The sequence below is a fragment of the Budorcas taxicolor genome, chromosome 13, assembly GCF_023091745.1.
Source record: "Budorcas taxicolor isolate Tak-1 chromosome 13, Takin1.1, whole genome shotgun sequence".
In the NCBI taxonomy this organism is placed as follows: domain Eukaryota; kingdom Metazoa; phylum Chordata; class Mammalia; order Artiodactyla; family Bovidae; genus Budorcas; species Budorcas taxicolor.
In genome coordinates this window covers 68,980,189-68,998,402 of record NC_068922.1, presented here as the reverse complement: position 1 = coordinate 68,998,402, position 18,214 = coordinate 68,980,189, and positions in this window count along the sequence as shown.

Here is an 18,214-nt window from a genome sequence, read left to right as displayed (position 1 = left end):
CCTCCATGGAAACTCTTACCTTTCACAGGCTAGACTGGTGGTCTCCCTGATGGTCTCAGGGCAGTAATCCAAGAGCACAAAGCCAGAGAATGCAAGGTCTATTGAGGCTGGGACTGGGATCCTGCTATCACTTCCACTGACGTTCTATTGGTCAAAGCTGTCACAAGCCCAGCCTGAGTCCAGTGCAAGGGTAAGAGAAATAAACTCCACCTCTTGGTGACTCAGTGGTAAAGAATCTGCCTGTCAGTGTAGGAGACACAAGAGAGGTGGGTTCAATCCCTGGTTCAGTAAGATCCCCTGGAGAAGGAAATTGCAGCCCACTCCAGTATTCTTGCCTGGGAAGTCTGATGGACAGAGGAGCCTGGAGGGCTACAGTCCATGGGGTCACAATGCTGAGAGGGACTGAGAATGCGCACACACTTGATGGCAGGAAATCCACGTTCATATTGCAAAGGGGAGGAGAATGAATTGTTGGGGCCATCGTTGGAAACAATAGCTCATGGGATCATTGTGCATTAAATGAATCTGAGAAAAGGGGACCAGTTTTCTCATTCTTCCAGGCAGCAGGAGTTTCATTTAGGGCTCATCTGGTATCATCAGTGTTCTCACCATCACACCCTTTCATCTTTCTGCTTCTACATGGCAACCAGAAAGCACTCTCTGCCTCTCTCTACTCTGGATTAACTCAGCGCCGGGCACTGGAAGCTGATTGATACTCACTTGGGAATTCCCTAGTGTATTGGTCAGCTTTTCTTGTATCCCAGGGACATGGTTTGGTATGAAACCAATTGGAACTAACCATCTTTTAAAAAGTAGTCTCCACCTGCTGCACTACAGGTTAATGTGATTCTCTGCTTTGTGATTAGGGGCAAAGAAATGCATTTCCCACCTACTTCTGCGCTCTGGAGCACTGCTGTTCTTTAGGAAACCCAAAGGAACAGAAGTTTCGATTGGTAAAGTCTCTAGATACTTTGAGATTCCCTTGTCATACTCCCCATTCACTAATATTTTTAATATACTAATTTAAGTATATTAAATTACTTAATATAATTTAAGTAGGGAAGGCTGAGCCATGAGGCTTGTGGGATCTCAGTTCCCCAATCAAGATTGAACTCTGGCCCTCAGCAGTGAGAGCACCAAGTCCTAACCACTGGACAACCAGGGAATTCCCAAATTGTTTATTTCTTCTCTGTGAGTGAATGCAACTATTTTTTGTTTTCTATCACTGATCTCTCTTGTTTTCAAACCACAGTCTTGATTCCAGCTTGTGATTCATTCAGCCTGGCATTTTGCATTGTTCTATGTCTGGTTCTAACTGTTGCTTCTTGACCTTGCATACAGGTTTCCCAGGTGGCAGGTAAGGTGGTCTGAGAGATATACCAAAATGTTTTTAGAGAGTGATACAATTAACATCACCATCAAACGTTGCTGGAGCTTAAAATTGATCGAGGGTGCACTGTACAACTTATGATTGTTGGCATCTTTTGCATTTTACTCAGGTTTTTGTTCCAACTTGTATGTTATAAGCACATTTATTACTGTAAAATTTAAAAAAAAGACACCTCATGAAATTTTGAGTGAAGAAGAATTTTTTGATGAATTTTATGCTGATATTTTGGAGAAGGGAATGGCATCCTACTCCAGTATTCTTGCCTGGAGAATCCCACGGACAGCGGAGCCTGGAGGGCCATAGTCCTTGGGGTCACGAAGAGTCAGGCACAACTGAAAGACTCACACAGATGCCGATAGTGTGTTTGATTGTCCCAGCAACATGTATGTAGTGTCTCAGAAAAATGATTACTTTTCAGGATATCATTCTGATTAAGATGATGTGAGTATTAGACTAGCAAAAAGACAAAAAACTTTGATGATTGATTCTGATATGGAAATTGAAAATGAAAATCATGATGCTGGCAAACGCTACTTTGCTTCTGTAGACGAGTGGATTGAAGACAACATTTCATGAAAATTAGAAGATTTTACAGGTGTGTTAGAGGTAGCTATTGGATAAAATAGCCCAGAAAGTGTTAGTGAAATGATAGAATTCACTTCTGGCTGGTCAAAATAAAAATTGTCAGCCACAGGCATTAGTGTCTGCAAAAATCCCCTGGTCAATAATGTGTTAAGACTATTTGCTATGGACTTACACGTCTGGATTGAAATTTGAGGCTGAGAAGTGAAAACTGTTTTCCCTTTCTTGGTAGCAGTAAGCCAGCCATATGGATAATCTGAAGGGCTGCAAAGAAACAAAATCTCTAAATCAGTTGATATTTAACTACATTTCATAGCTTAGGGAATTATCTCATTCAAATAGGATCTTAATTTTTTTCTGTAAGTTGTCACACATTTACTCTGGTGGAGTCATTTTTTCCCCTTTCTCTTCTGTATATTTTGTTAAGGACATTTATGTAATTATCATTTTCCATGTGCATATCTTCATGAAGTTTCAAGATTGGTAGGAGAAACCTACATAGCACTGTAGCAAACACATTGAAGTCACACAGCAAATCTTTAAAGAAACCATGCGGGCTGCTCGAAACTATATAGAACAGTTATATGTATATAGTCTCTAGTGTTCTCCAGAACATAATGGATGCCCTGCACTTAAACAGTATTTGTTGATTGACAGAAGTATGCACCAGTGAATGAGCCCCACTCACAAGCAGTGCAATGCCTCAAGGTTGGCTTGTTTTGTGGGAACAAGGACTTTTCAGGGAGTCAGTCACGAAGCCTGACTATGGGATGATCAACTCTATCCCCATTTTATTTTGGTCTCTTTCTCTTTCAGGAGTCCTTCTGCCTGCCTGCCCACCTGACGGACTCAGCCTGACTCACTGCCTCACTATGGGAACCTGAGGGATTGCTTCCCACTAAAACATGCTTTCTTTGGGAGATTTCAACTGTTTTTGAATTAGTTATAGTTTCAAAAGCAAATGGCTCCCATTATTAGAATGCATGTTTTAAAATTATCTCATGTTCCCAACTTGGCAGCTTTAACCTGTCATCAGAGAATTCAGCATGTTCATGGGAAAAATAGACTTGAAAAAAACCAAGCCGAATGAACCAATATGATCAAGGAGTAAAGGAAATGTCCTTTGAAATATCTTTCACTTATATAGACATGCCTCGTTTGTTTTACCATCTATACAATGGTGACGAAACTTTGTATTGTTTTCTTTCTAATTGCACATTTTATTTATTTATTTATTTTTTACATTCTTTTTATCAGATTTTATTTTATTTTATTTTACTTTACAAAGAATAAGTTGAGTAGTCAATGGTGTGGTATATAAAACAGTTCACTGAGCATAATACTCCACTCGATTCTCCAGATTTGTCAACATATTTTCATGCACACACAACATGGTCTTATGCCAGATATCGAAGGAATCTGTCTGGTATAAATGGCATTATTTTCCAGCTTTATGGAAGTAACAGTGACAAACAAGAATTGTATATATTTAAGGTGTACAACGGAGAAGGCAATGGCACCCCACTCCAGTACTCTTGCCTGGAAAATCCCACGGATGGAGCAGCCTGATAGGCTGCTGTCCATGGGGTCACTAAGACTCGGACACGACTGAGTGACTTCACTTTCACTTTCCTGCATTGGAGAAGGAAATGGCAACACCCTCCAGTGTTCTTGCCTGGAGAATCCCAGGGGCGGGGGAGCCTGGTGGGCTGCCATCTATGGGGTTGCATGGAGTCAGACCCGATTGAAGCGACTTACCAGCAGAAACAGCAACACGGTGTACAAAGTGATGATTTGATACACGTATATATTGTGAAATGATTACCACAGTCAAGCAAATTCACGCATCCATCACGTCACATAGTGGTGGACCCTCCCTAAACTCCAATGGCAGATTACCGTGGCAAAAATCATGGCCATGTATTTCACCTGAAAACTAGTCTTGCATTAAGTTATATTATAAAGAGAATATCATGGCTCAGTTGGTGAAGAATCGCTTGCAATGCAGGAGACCCTGGTTTGATCCCTGGCTTGGGAGGATCCACCGGAGAAGGGAAAGGCTACTCACCCCAGTATTCTGGCCTGGAGAATTCCATGGACTATACAGTCCATGGGGTCGCAAAGAGTTGGACATGAATGAACGGCTTTTACTTTCACTTTCATAAAGAGAATACTTTTCAATCAAAATACAAAAAAAGTCAACTATTACCATAAATTTAAATACATACATTCGATTTGTCTCCTATTGCTTATCTTTAATCTATCTACAGATCTACTTACCTACTTACCTACCTACTTATCTCCCTATAGTGAGTTTTCGTTGCTGCTCTAACAAATGTTCACAAATAGAGGGGCTTGAAATGACACAATTTGTCATTTATCTTCTTCAGATCAAAAGGCCAAAAATGGACCTTACTGGGCTAAATCAAGATGTCAGAGCCTTCCCTCTGGAAGCTTTTGGAATTCATTTTCTTGCTTTTTCCAGTTACTAGGTACTGCCTGCATTTCTTGGCTCATGGCCTCTTAAATCTTCAAAGCAGCAACAGCTGATAGAGTCTTTCTGACTTTGCATCACTCCTATACTGATTCTTCTACTTCTTTCCTTCATGTTTAAGAACCTTTGTGTTTGCTTTGGACCCACCCAGATAATATAGAATTATCTTCCCATCGCAGGGTCAGCTGATTTGCAACCTTAGTGTCACTATAAACTTAATCCCCTTCTGCCATGCAACCTAATATATTCAGAAGAAGTCAGCATCTTTGGAGGATCACTATTCTATCTACAACTAACCCCATGTATAAATGAGAGGAAACTCAACATAATGCTGGTGATCCTCCACAAATTAATTTTTTGGTTAAAGGAAAATTCGGTGACAATCCCAACAGGAATTTTGTTTTTGAGCTTGATAAATTGATCTTTAAGTTTATATAGGTGAGTAAAGAGTCAAAAACAATATAGCAAACTAAAGCTTGGAACTAAACTTACCAGGATTCAAGACTTAAGATATCAGTAATGAAAATAGTGTCGTATTACCTTACAGATCAACATATTGGATAGATGTAAAGAATATCAAAATAGGTTCACCTACATAAAAATCAAATTGGACTTTGACAGAGATAGCTTTTATGTCAGTGGTAAAGAATCCATAAAGTTCGAACAACTGGCTAACCATCAGGCAAAATAAAATTCTTGCTTTCCTATGAAACTATAAATTCTAAGTGCATAACGACCCAATTATGAAAGCAAACTGGAAAATATTTAGAATATCTTTATGATTTTGAAGAAAGGAAATTTTCTTAACAGGATTCAAAATGTATAGAGTATAGCGAAAAATATGGATATATTTGATCTCAAAATTAAAAAAAATATATTGACATACTGTCATAAGCCAACTTATAAAGATCATTCACAAACTATTAACTCAAAATCAGCAAAAGATAAAAATGTAGAACACGACAGAGCTTCCTAGAAGTCAATAAGATAAACAAATCTTATAAGTAGAAAAATGGGCCAAAGATGCGAATAATTTACAAATAAGAGAAAACTCAAACAACACATGAAAAGCTCAGCCTCATTGTAATCAACGATATGGGACAAGGCACTGTCATTTTGTAAGGAATACAGCAGTAAAAAGTACTTAGTCTGATTACTGGTGAAGATATAGGGAATCAGGATCTGTCACCTACAAAAAATATTTGCAACCAAACCATTTTGAGAGTAAGTTGACAATAGGCAGTAATGCTGAAGTTGCACATATATTATGACCCAGCAATGTTATTTCAAGATACATTTTCTAGAAGAGCTATTATATATGTACTGAGGAAGTATAGTCTCTATAGCACTTGTCTTTTTAATGTGAAAATATACCCTTTTGGAAGGGTGTAATGGAGAAGTTGCAGTTTGTAAACATATTGAAATTCTGTGTGTGTTTGTGTATTCTCAATTGTGTCCAACTCTTTGCGGACCCATGGACCGTAGCCCAAAAGGCTCTACTGTCCTTGGAATTTTCCAAGCAAGAATACTGGAGCGGATTGCCATTTCCTGCTCTAGGGGATCTTCCTGATCCAGGGATGAAACCTGCATCTCTTGCATCTCCTACATTGGCAGGCAGATTCTATACCACTAGTGCCACCTGAAACTCTGCAAAGCCATTAAATAATCTGACTTATCAAATCTCAAAACAATGTTGAGGAGAAAAGGAGTTGCGATAGATTATTGTATTGGTTTTACAACAAATTTCTTGGTCATGTGTGCTACTTAAATGCAGCCACTTCTTCATGGCAGATACTTCTTTAAAGCCAGCAAGGGATAAAAAGACTATAGTGACTTAGCAGCAGCAGCAGCAAGATGGTGTTACCCTCTGTAATCACAGTAACAGAATCACATACTTCACATCACCTTTGCCTCATTTCATGGGTTAGAAGCAAGTTGCAGGTCTTATTCACACTCAAGGGGAGGGAATAATACAAACATCTGAATACCGGAAAGTGCTGATTATGGGAACCACCTTAAACTTTGTTTCCTACAATTTTGTATCATTTATGTAAGTATTTCAAAGCACACACAGCAACTTTCTTGAATCTCCAGGAAATGATGATGCGTGAAAAAAGCCATCCTTCAAAGATTGCATAATTTCTTTGCTGTTGTTGCTCAGTTGCTAAGTCGTGTCCGACTCTGAGGCTCCACGGACTGCAGCACGCCAGGCTTCCCTGTCCTTCACTGTCTCCTGGAGTTTGCTCAGATTCATGCCCATTGAGTTGGTAATGCTATCTAACCATCTCATCTTCTGCTGCCATTTAGAAAATCTTCTTATAGTGACAGAATTATAGAAATGAAGAATAAATTAATGGTGGCCAGCGTTCAGCAGTAAAGGAAGGCAGAGAGAAAGCAATAAAGGTTGGTGTGAGTATGAAGGAACAGGAATGGTACAGAACTGTTCTGTATTGTGACTGTCAATGTCAATATCTTGGTTGAGATATTACATATGGTTTTGTAAGATGTTAACATTGGGGGGAAACTGGCCATAGTACATGGTGTTTCTCTGTATTGTTTCTTAAAACTTCAATGAACTACAATTATCAAAAATGAAAGGTTTAATTAATAAACTACAACAAATAAAGCAGAGAAAAAAAACACAACAAACAGAAAGCCCAGTGTGAGCCCTGCATAGTGAGTATAAAACCATAAGACAAAAATAAACAGTGAAAAACATTGCAAAGATGCAAAAAGCTGTTGGCCTAAAAAGACAGCTAAACTCATCATTGGAGGGTGTAGAGGGTAGAAGTGCTCTTCAGTAAATCAAGTCACTAACTTGGAGGACAAAGTTGATAAACTCAAATACAGAAGAAAAGAACAAACATGAAATGACTTTATTAGTTTAAATTAAGCATGAAACTTCTGTCTATGTTTCCTTACATAGAAAACCTGTGAATATTGCTTTATATGTATTTTATATATAAACAAAATATATATATTTAATATATATAAATATATAAATAAAATATATAGAATATATATATAGAATATATATATTCCCTGGTGGCTCAGATGGTGAAGAATCTGCCTGGAATGCAGCAGACCCAAGTTTGATCCCTGGGTGGGGAAGACCCCCTGGAGAAGGGAATGGCAACTCACTCTGGTATTCTTGCCTGGAAAATTCCATGGACAGAGGAGCCTGGAGGGCTACAGTCAATGGGGTCACAAAGAGTTGGACATAACTGAGTGACTAATACTTTCTTTTCACAGGATTTATTTGTACATTCTCTTCTTACCTTTCAAAAAAGACATGTGATTATTACTCTATAAGGTATTATGCCAAGTTATTAATAGTGATTTTCTTTGAACTGGTATTCTTATTAGTGATTTTATTGTTCATTTTATAGGTTCAGATACACAATTTTCTACCATGAGTATGCATTAATATTAGGTGAAGAATGATTAAAATCAAAACAATTTTGTACATATTGCCCATCTGCAATTATGTAAAAATCTATAGAACAAAAACCTGGAAGGAAATCTTGTATACTAAATGTTAACAAAGGCTCTGCCTGGGGGATTGGATTTAGTTGTTTTTACTTTCTCCAAGTAGCACTGAGCAGTCTCCAGATTTTATACAGTGATTAGTTGTTCATTTTATAATCATATAGATAAAATTTAAATTAGAATATAAAATTTTATAGATATTATATGACAGCAAATACCCTGGGATTTCTTTGGAAGGAATGATGCTGAAGCTGAAGCTCCAGTACTTTGGCCACCTCATGCAAAGAGTTGACTCATTGGAAAAGACTCTGACGCTGGGAGGGATTGGGGGCAGGAGGAGAAAGGGACGACCGAGGATGAGATGGCTGGATGGCATCACGGACTCGATGGACATGAGTCTGAGTGAACTCTGGGAGATGGTGATGGACAAGGAGGCCTGGTGTGCTGTGATTCATGGGGTTGCAAAGAATCGGACACGACTGAGCAACTGAACTGAACTGAACTGAACTGATACACTGCAAATTGATGGGAAGGAAAACAATAAAACATCGAAATACTAAAGATGACCTTTTTTATTCTTTCAGCTTTCAAATATTTCCAAAATTTGTATCATGAACATATATTGTTTTGATAATGGAAATATTCCAAAGAATATAGAAGGGATTAATTAGCTGTTATGGGGAAAGTTGGGTATGAGGAAATTTTTCTTAAACATAAAACATTAGGAAATCATAAAAGAAAAAAGAAATAGTCAAATAGCCAATTAAAACATGGGAAAGTATTTAGTCTCTGTAAACGAAATTTCAAAATTTGAAGTTATTTTGGACATAGATTCATTTCTTTTTTCGCTTATGTATAAGTCAACATTTAGATGATTGAACAATATTTCATCCTTATGAAGGAATAATATACATATATTAAAGATCCTTGAGAAAATATGTAATAAGATATACTATAATCTCTGAAAAAAGAAGAAAAAATACTGCACTTACAGTCTGCCTTAAACTTACCAATTATGTATTTTTAAGAATTAAGAAAATGAGCGAGAGAAAAATATTCATAATAGCTATATCTTAGGGTTGGAATTTTAGAAGACTTTATTTTCTTTATTAAGGCCAATATTTTTATATTTTCTCAAATCAAACCAGAAGAAAGATGTGTGCTGTAATAAATGTAACAGAACTACATTAAGGACCAGTCTGTAACTTTAAAAGATTCTGTGCTTGGTAGTGAATTTTCAATAATATAAAGTTCCCTGGAAAATCTAATATAGTTTACTCATTATTTATAGCTGAAGCTCCAATACTTTGGCCACCTGATATGAAGAGCCAGCTCATTGGAAAAGACCCTGATGCTGGGAAAGATTGAGGGCAGGAGGAGAAGGGGACGACAGAGGATAAGATGGTTGGATGGCATCATCAACAGAATGCATATGAGTTTGAGCAAACTCTGGGAGATGGTGAAAGACAGGGAAACCCAGAGTGCTGCAGTCCATGAGTTTGCAAAGAGTTGGACATGACCGAAGAACTGAACAACAAATCAGTCAAAGAGTACTGGAGATATTTTGGGAACAAGCCAAATATCCTGAATCTCTGCAGCTTATACTCAGAGATGGAATTTGGAAAACCATCTCCTGCAAGTCCCATTTGGATTATTTTGCTAGGGCTTCCATAAAAAATACCCCACACATTGGGACTTGCAGTCACCTCTCTGTGCCCAGTGCCCCCATCTCTCACTCTTCTTGTAAGGACACCAGTCATATCAGATTAAAGTTCCATGCCCCTGACACCATTTTAACTAAATCATCATTTTAAAGACCTTATCTCCAAATATTTGGGTTTGAGTCTTCAACATGCCAAAACACGTCTAAGCTCATAAAAACACACCTCAGCCCATAACACTACTCTGTCCTTTAATTGTCTTTTGTGATGCCCTGTATCCTGTGCAGGGTCAGTGTGAATATCTCCAAAGAGACGGCCATACTCCCCAAGGTCATCAGGGGATAGAGTTTAAATCTGTCCCCAGAGAGAAGGTCAGAGGACCCAGACTTCCTGAGGAAAGTGTTGGAATACTTGACATCTTGATTCTGCAACTCTCTCGACTGGAACCGACTCTGCAATCGGAGAGTGAAGTGTCCAGCTGTGACTTACCTTCTGCATCCTGCATCCATGGCAGGACACAGAGGCCAGGGTAATTTCCATGTGGTTGAGCTCTTTACCCTTCTCTCTTCCCTTTACAGAGAGCCTGTGACATTTTGTTTGTTTGTTTTGTTTTTAGAAGGGATTCCTTACCTTCCATTCTCTCTCTCTTTTTTTTCTTTAAACTGATCACCCTGAAAACTTTTCGGACCTTTCACAGATGGGATTACAAAGACAGTTTTCCTGAAACGGACCAGTTCAAAAGAATCAGCTTACTCCTTTCTCCAGCAGCCAGCTTTTCATCCTGGGTCACATGTCACTTCTAATTGTGGACATGGTGTTCAAATTCCCCTGAGGCCGAAATTTCCCCCAAGTAAATCCTCTCCTTCAGCAGCTGCAGGAACGTGTCAGCGACAGTGATTTTCAGATGTACCACTTCTGCAGGAGGGAGCAGCTCCGACTGGCACCAACCCCAGGGATCAGTCATCTCTAATCGATGCTGACACAGCCTTCCTCAGCTGATACTAAAGGATTCAAACCGATGGATGCAGAAGAGCTGGAGCCCTGGGGATGGGGTTCTTCCTGTGTGTGCGTGTGTGTTAGTTGCTCAGTCCTGTCTGACTCTTTGCGACCCCATGGACTGTATCCACCAGGCTCCTCTGTCCATGGAATGCTGGAGTGAGTATCCTTTCTCCAGCTGATCTTCGCAACCCAAGGATCAAGCCAGGTGTCCCATATTGCAGGGAGACTGTTTACTGTCTGAGTCACTAGGCAAGTCCGGGGTTCTTCCTACTTCTAAGTTGATGGGCTGTGTTTTCAGGGGAGAAAGTGCTGGAACTGTTGAGGCTGATAAAAAAAAAATAACTAGAATTTTCACCAATTGTAATTATTTGGTCAAATGGTATTTGGGATTCTCATGAGAGAGGGACCATACCTCAGAAAGTCTCAGATATAATTTGCTCACCCTGAGAAAGGTTCTCAAACATCTTCAGAGGACATCAGGGTTTTTCTAAGTGAAGCCTCCTGACAGGTGAACCAAAAATTTCTTTTTATCCCAGCATCTTATTATGAAAAATTTCAAACATAGCAAAATTGAAAGCATGGGGACTTCCCTGGCTGTCAGGTGGTTAAGACTCTGCCTTACACTGCGGGGGTGTGGGTTTGATCCCCGATGAAGGAAATAAGATCCCACATGTTCAAAAAGTAAAAAAAAAAAAAAAAAAACCCACCAAAACTTTAATGTATATAATGAAAGTAAATATGTTTTTAAAAAACTGAAAGCATTTTACAATGGGTACCTGTGTACTCATTACCTACATTCTACCATCAACATTTTATTGTACTTGCTTTAGTTTATATTGAAATATTCTTTCTAGTCACCAATCCATTTTCTCTCTCTTTTTTTTTTTTTTTTGGTACATTTCAAAGCAAATTGGAAATATCTCAATACTCCTCCTAAGTACTTATGAATGTAACCAGAGTTCGGTATTTGTTTACAGATTTTCTTCTTACGAGGTAAAACCTACTGCAGTGAAACACATTAATCTCAAGTGTGTGCATGTCTGCTGCATTTTGGCAAATATATATGCTGCTGCTGCTGCTAAGTCACTTCAGTCGTGTCCGACTCTGTGTGACCCCATAGATGGCAGCCCACCAGGCTCCCCCATCCCTGGGATTCTCCAGGCAAGAACACTGGAGTGGGTTGCCATTTCCTTCTCCAATGGATGAAAGTGAAAAGTGAAAGAGAAGTCACTCAGTCGTGTCTGACTCTTAGCGACCCCATGGACTGCAGCCTGCCAGGCTCCTCCGTCCATGGGATTTGCCAGGCAATTGTACTGGAGCGGGTTGGCAAGCCAAACAACTATCAAAATATTTAACAAGATCGTCACTTAGAAAGTTTCCTCATGTCCCTTCCCAGTCAATCCCCTTTGCGTATGCTTTTCCACCCTGAATTAGTTTTGCCTGTTTAGATCTTCACAAAAAAGGAATCATATAGTACATATTCTTGTGTATGTCTTCTGCTACTTAGCATGACAGTTTTGAAGTTTATCCCTGTTGTGTATTAGTAGTTCTTTCTCTTTTAATGCTAAGTAGAATTCCATTGGGTTAAATATACCACAGTTTGCATATGTAGTCTCCTATTTGGACACGTTGAATGTTTACCTATTCTCTTATTTTGGACACATTGGACTTTTCAGTTTTTACTGAATATGAATAAAGTGAATATAAATGTTCCTGTACAAGTAGAAGACTTAAGTTTTTCCTCTCCACATATACCCTGCAGTATTTTCAGCTGTATAATCCATCCGTCCACCCGTCCAACCATTCATTCAATCATCCATCCATCCATATATCCAGCCAGCTACCTTCTCTCTTTTAAAAAAGAAGTTTTAATTTTTTTGCAGTATAGTTGATTTGCAATGCTGTGTTAGTTTCAGATAGACAGTAAAGTGATTCAGTTTTTTATATAGTTATTCTTTTTTTAAAAATTTATTTATTATTATTATTTTTACTTCACAATATTGTATTGGTTTTGCTTCAACATGAATCCGCCGCGGGTGTACACGTGTTCCCCATCCCGAACCCCACTCCCACCTCCCCCCACCCAACACCATTATTCTTTCTCAGATGCTCTTCTCAGATAGGTTATCACAGAAAATTGAGTAGAGTTTCCCATGCTACACAGTAGGACCTTGCTAGTTACCTGTTTTATATACAGTATTGTGTGTTCATTCCAAGCTCCTGATTTGTCCCTCCCCACCCTATACCAGCTCTCCCTCCTGCCATTCTTTCAAACACAGAGTGTACGTACTGCAGGCCAGGTAATGTATTTTTCTACCACTGGGAAAATAAAGTTAAAAAATACATCCCTGGTCTTTTAAAGAATCTAGTGAGAGAATAGCACAAACAATTACAGAAACATTGGATTAGGGCTGAAAGGGGGGGGAGGCTTCTAGAGAAGAGGATAGCTCAGGGAATTTAGACAAGACTTCCCAGAGGTTAGACTCATAAATGACTGTAGTAATGGCAGCCACGGTGCTCTTTCCCATGGCTTCCTTCAGTAAAAACCAAAGTCTTGGGACCTCCATGGTGGGCCAGTGGTTAAGACTTTGCCTTCTGTTGTAGGGATTGCAGGTTCAATCCCTGGTCAGGGAGCTATGATCCCAGGTGCCTCTAGACCAAAAAACCAAAACATAAAGCAGAAACAATATTGTAACAAATTCAATAAAGACTTTAAAACTGGTCCACATCAAAAATGAAATTTTAAAAGAAAAAAGACTGAAGTCTTCACCATAGAAACCAGTTCAAAGAGAGTGATCTTGCAAGGGGCTTTATTGAGTTAATTTTCTGCTTATAACCATCCCCACCTAGAGCTTATCATCTCTATTAGCTTACTTGTAGGTCTATTTCAAGTTTTGATCTAGCTTGACTTGAGCCTTTCAGAGGGAGGTTAAAGTTTTAGGAGTTTATTCTGTCTTAGAGTTTACAGACTTCTTTTGAAAAGCTCTGTGGAGGTGACTCATAGAATCAGCCAGGCTTTCTCCAGTATAACAATTCCAGAATGTACTAACCCAGAGATGCAACGCTCAGTTCCTTTTGAGTCATTGATTAGGTTGCCAGATAAAATACAGGACACTCAATAACAATAAATTTCAAATAAACAACAATTTTTAAAAATGTAAGTGTGTCCCAAATATTTCATGGGATATAAGTATTATATCCCAAATATTAGTTGCTATTTTTTTATACAAAAAAGTAATTCATTTAGTTGAAATTCAAATTTAATGACATGTCCCGTACTTTTATTGCTGAACCTGGCAACCCTAGTCATCGGAGAAAGAGGCTTTCTGGCCAAGTGAATTTTACCCATGAAGGAAGCCAAACCCATAAAATACGAAAACATTCAAAAATAATCATGAAGGAAATGTTAATTGCCTTATACATCTCACAGTTTTTTGAATTAGAATATATGGATACATCACAAAACTTTCTTGATGACCTAATGTCATTGGTGTGAATATTAATTATTGCAGTGTGTGATGTCGTCAAATATACTAGAGGTTATTCAGGCTGCTTGTCTTTATATTGAATGCTACCAGACATCTGTGACTTTAGAATTTTAAATGTCTTTTTAATCACTCTTTCTCCACCCCCATCATTATCAAATTACCAATTGAACCCTTTTGTGTCCATCAGAAATTATTTTTGCAGAGTCTAGAAACACTTAACCTTTCTTCTGCCTAGCCTGCTGTTAGTAAAAAATGAGATAGTACTAATTCTTGCTAGCAGTATGTGTAAACAAGAATTAGGGTCTCGTATGAAAAGGTATAAATAGGGCTTCCCAAGTGGCTCACTGGTAAAGAATTCACCTGCCAGTGCAGGAGATGCAGGAGACCCAGATTTGATCACTGGGCCGGGAAGATTCTCTAGAGGAGGAAATGGCAACCCACTCCAGTATTCTTGCCTGGAGAATTCCATGGACAAAGGAGCCTGGCAGGCTACGGTCCATGAGGTCACAAAGAGTGGGGCACACCTAAGCGACTGAGCATGCATGAAAAGGTTATTGAGCTCGTGATAAATATTTAACATTTCAGAGATTTTAAGAAACTAATTTCTGGTCTTTTAATTTTACTTTTCTCAAACACGTGTTCACTCACTTATTACAATAATATTATTATCAAAAAGAGGTTTATATAGACCTCTACAGCTTCAACATTTAAGACATAACATTTAGAATTAATCTTTAGAAATATGCATCTTTAAATGGTTAGAGGGTGATTTTAAGTTGAGTGTTTCCATCTGAATATTATGTAGTCTCCAAATGGTGTATTCATTCAATTTACACAATTGCATGGGTCCTGTAGGTGAATTCCCACCTGGTCTCATGTTCCCTCCAGAGGATCTTCCCAACCCAAGGATCAAATCTGGTCTCCTGCATTGCAGGCAGATTCTTTACCATCTGAGTCACCAGGGAAGCCTCCCATGTTAAGCAGTGTTGTTTAAATGTGAAAGCACCATTCCCTTCTCACCTAGATCTTTCTTCCCAGGATAAACACTGGATCTTAACCTATCCTGCACATTTATTTTAGATTTCAACGTTTTGACCAAATGGGAAAGGAAAAATACATTTTTTAAAAACTGCATATTTCCAAGGAGAACACTCAGCTTCAGTGGAGAGCTGACTCTCATCCTTAGCACTTCACTATTTCTTCATCTGAGAATCTTTGTGGTAAAGAATCCAAGTCCTCATGACATTTGTCAGGGCACAAAGAAGTCCCTGCTGGCAGATACTCTTAAAAGTTGGGGTTACATTTCTGCATCAAAACTCTTGAAAGTTTATCCACCAGATTTCCCTAAGGATGAAACCTGCTGTAAATATCCGCCAAAGTCCATTACCTGTAAAGATACCTTCTCCCTTGAACTTTTCTCCAAGAAACACTCTTCTGTCCATAAGTTCTTTGAGAATGTGGACTGTTACTGTTTATTCCCTGCACTAGCCTAGTGCCTGCCTCATGAACCAAGTCCTCCAGAACTATTTGTCAATGAATATATTAAGAAGGACTGAAGATTGATGAGTGGCATAGTGGCTCCAGTGGCAGATGTAAGAATTCTTAAGTGAAGGAATTCTTATTAACATGAGGAGGACGGTTTTTTTGAGGTTGAATTAACATTTTTTGAATAGTTAATTAATATATATTTTTAAGTATGAAAGTACCACACTGGGAAGAAATACAGTCTATTGTGGTGGTGATGGTTTAGTTGCTAAGTTGTGTGCAAGTCTTGTGAACCCATGGACTGTAGACTGCCAGGCTCTTCTGCCCTCTGTCCTCTCCCCATGGGATTTCCCAGGCAAGAATACTGGAGTGGGTTACCATTTCCTTGTCTAAGAAGTCTTCCAGACCCAGGGATCAAACCCAGGTCTTCTGCCTTGCAGGCGGATTCTTTGCCAACTGAGCCTCCAGGAATCTTTTCCTTTCTTCTTCCATTCCTCTCGCCCCTCTCTGGGGCCCTTCCTTCCATCTACTTCTGTATATAAATACAGATGTAGGAAAGTGATTGCTCAATGTTCATTTTTTAATTGGGGAGTTTTTTTGGGGGGGATTTTTGGTAACTTTAAAAATTACTTTTATGTATTACATGAAAAAAATTTGCAATAATCTTATATGGTCAAAAGAAATTAAAGTCAATAATCATTTAAACTTTAAAAAAATGCTCTTTGAAGATCACTTGAGATTTAGAGTTAGTCTGTCTAGTCAAGGCTATGGTTTTTCCAGTAGTCATGTATAGATGTGAGAGTTGGACTGTGAAGAAGGCTGAGCCCTGAAGAATTGATGCTTTTGAACTGTGGTGTTGGAGAAGACTGTTGAGAGTCCCTTGAACTGCAAGGAGATCCAACCAGTCCATTCTGAAGGAGACCAGCCCTGGGATTTCTTTGGAGGGAATGATGCTGAAGCTGAAGCTCCAGTACTTTGGCCACCTCATGCCAAGAGTTGACTCAGTGGAAAAGACTCTGATGCTGGGAGGGATTGGAGGCAGGAGGAGAAGGGGATGACAGAGGATGAGATGGCTGGATGGCATCACTGAATTGATGGAAGTGAGTCTGGGTGAATTCCGGGAGTTGGTGATGGACAGGGAGGCCTGGTGTGCTTCGATTCATGGGGTTGCAAGGAGTTGGACACAACTGAGAGACTGAACTGAACTGAACTGAACTGAATATGTCTGGTCTCAAAGCCTGTTGAAGACGGGTGAGAAGACAGAGTGGAGGCCTCAGATCTGGCTGCCGTGGTTTGCATCTTCTTCCAAAGAGTTCCTTTGCAAAGGTCCCTGAACTGTATCTCAGACCTTGCTTCCATCGGACTTCAAAATTCCCTGTTCTGAACCCAGCATCTGGGATCCACTTGGAAGCTGTCTGTACCCATGACTCAAGGACTCAAGTGCCCATGACTTTAGGCTCTCTAGGTGCACACTAGGATGGGGAGCTTGCAGGAGATCCAGGGTAGTGGTGAAAGCTCCTGCTCTGAGGGGTAAGTCCTGGACTCACTGGAAGGCCTTTAGGTCTCTGTCTTTGGGATCTGGGGACATGTGAAAATTAAAGGAAAGAATAGTTTCTGCTTTTAAATAGACCAAGCCAACTTTTGTGGGAGCTCTTATGGGGACTTGTCTATTTGTGCAAGGAATGGAGGACACATGGGCTCCTTAGGAAAGAATTGGTTTCATGAGAACTTAGCTTATATCTCAGCAGACCCCGGGACCAACTTACCACTTTAACCTTTGCAACACCTTTACACAAAATCTCAAGTCTTGCCTTTGGTTTTCCTGGCTGGTTTCCAATATATTTTTTTCCTAGAGACAGTTCTACTCAGTGCTTTCATGAGGTAACCACCCATGTGCATTTTTAAACCTTCAGTGGAATGTCTTTCCCTTTCTTCTTGGTAAATTCTACTCTGGCACAACCAGTAGTATGAGTTAACCAGACCTGTTTTTCTACTCCCCTTGGTATACAAGAGAAGTACATTTCCCAGCTTCCTTTGCAGTTAGGCGGAACCATTTCTGGCTAGTGGAATGTGGATAGCAATGATTTAAGCAATGTTTGATTGGCTCCTAAAGTCTCTTGAGATGTCTAGAGTCTGTGTCTTCAATGTGAAGAAGTCCCATCACTTCATGGCAAATAGAAGGGGAAAAAGTAGAAATAGTGACAAATTTCATTTTCTTGGGCTCCAAAATCACCTTGGACGGTGACTGCAGCCACAAAATTAAAAGGAACTTGCTCTTTGAAAGGAAAGCTGTGACAAACTGAGACAACATGTTAAAAAGCAGAGACATTGTTTTGCCAACAAAGGTCCATCTAGTCAAAGCTACGGTTTTCCCTGGAGTCACGTATGGATGTGAGAGTTGGACCATAAAGAAGGCTGAGCACCCAAGAATTAATGCTTTCAAACTGTGGTGTTGGAGGAGACACTTAGGAGATCCTTGGACTGCAAGATCAAACCAGTCAATCTTAAAGGAAATCAATCCTAAATATTCATTGGAAGGATTGATGCTGAAGGTCCAATGCTTTGGCCACCTAATGTGAAGAGCCAATTTATTGAAAAACACCCTGATGCTGGGAAAGACTGAGGG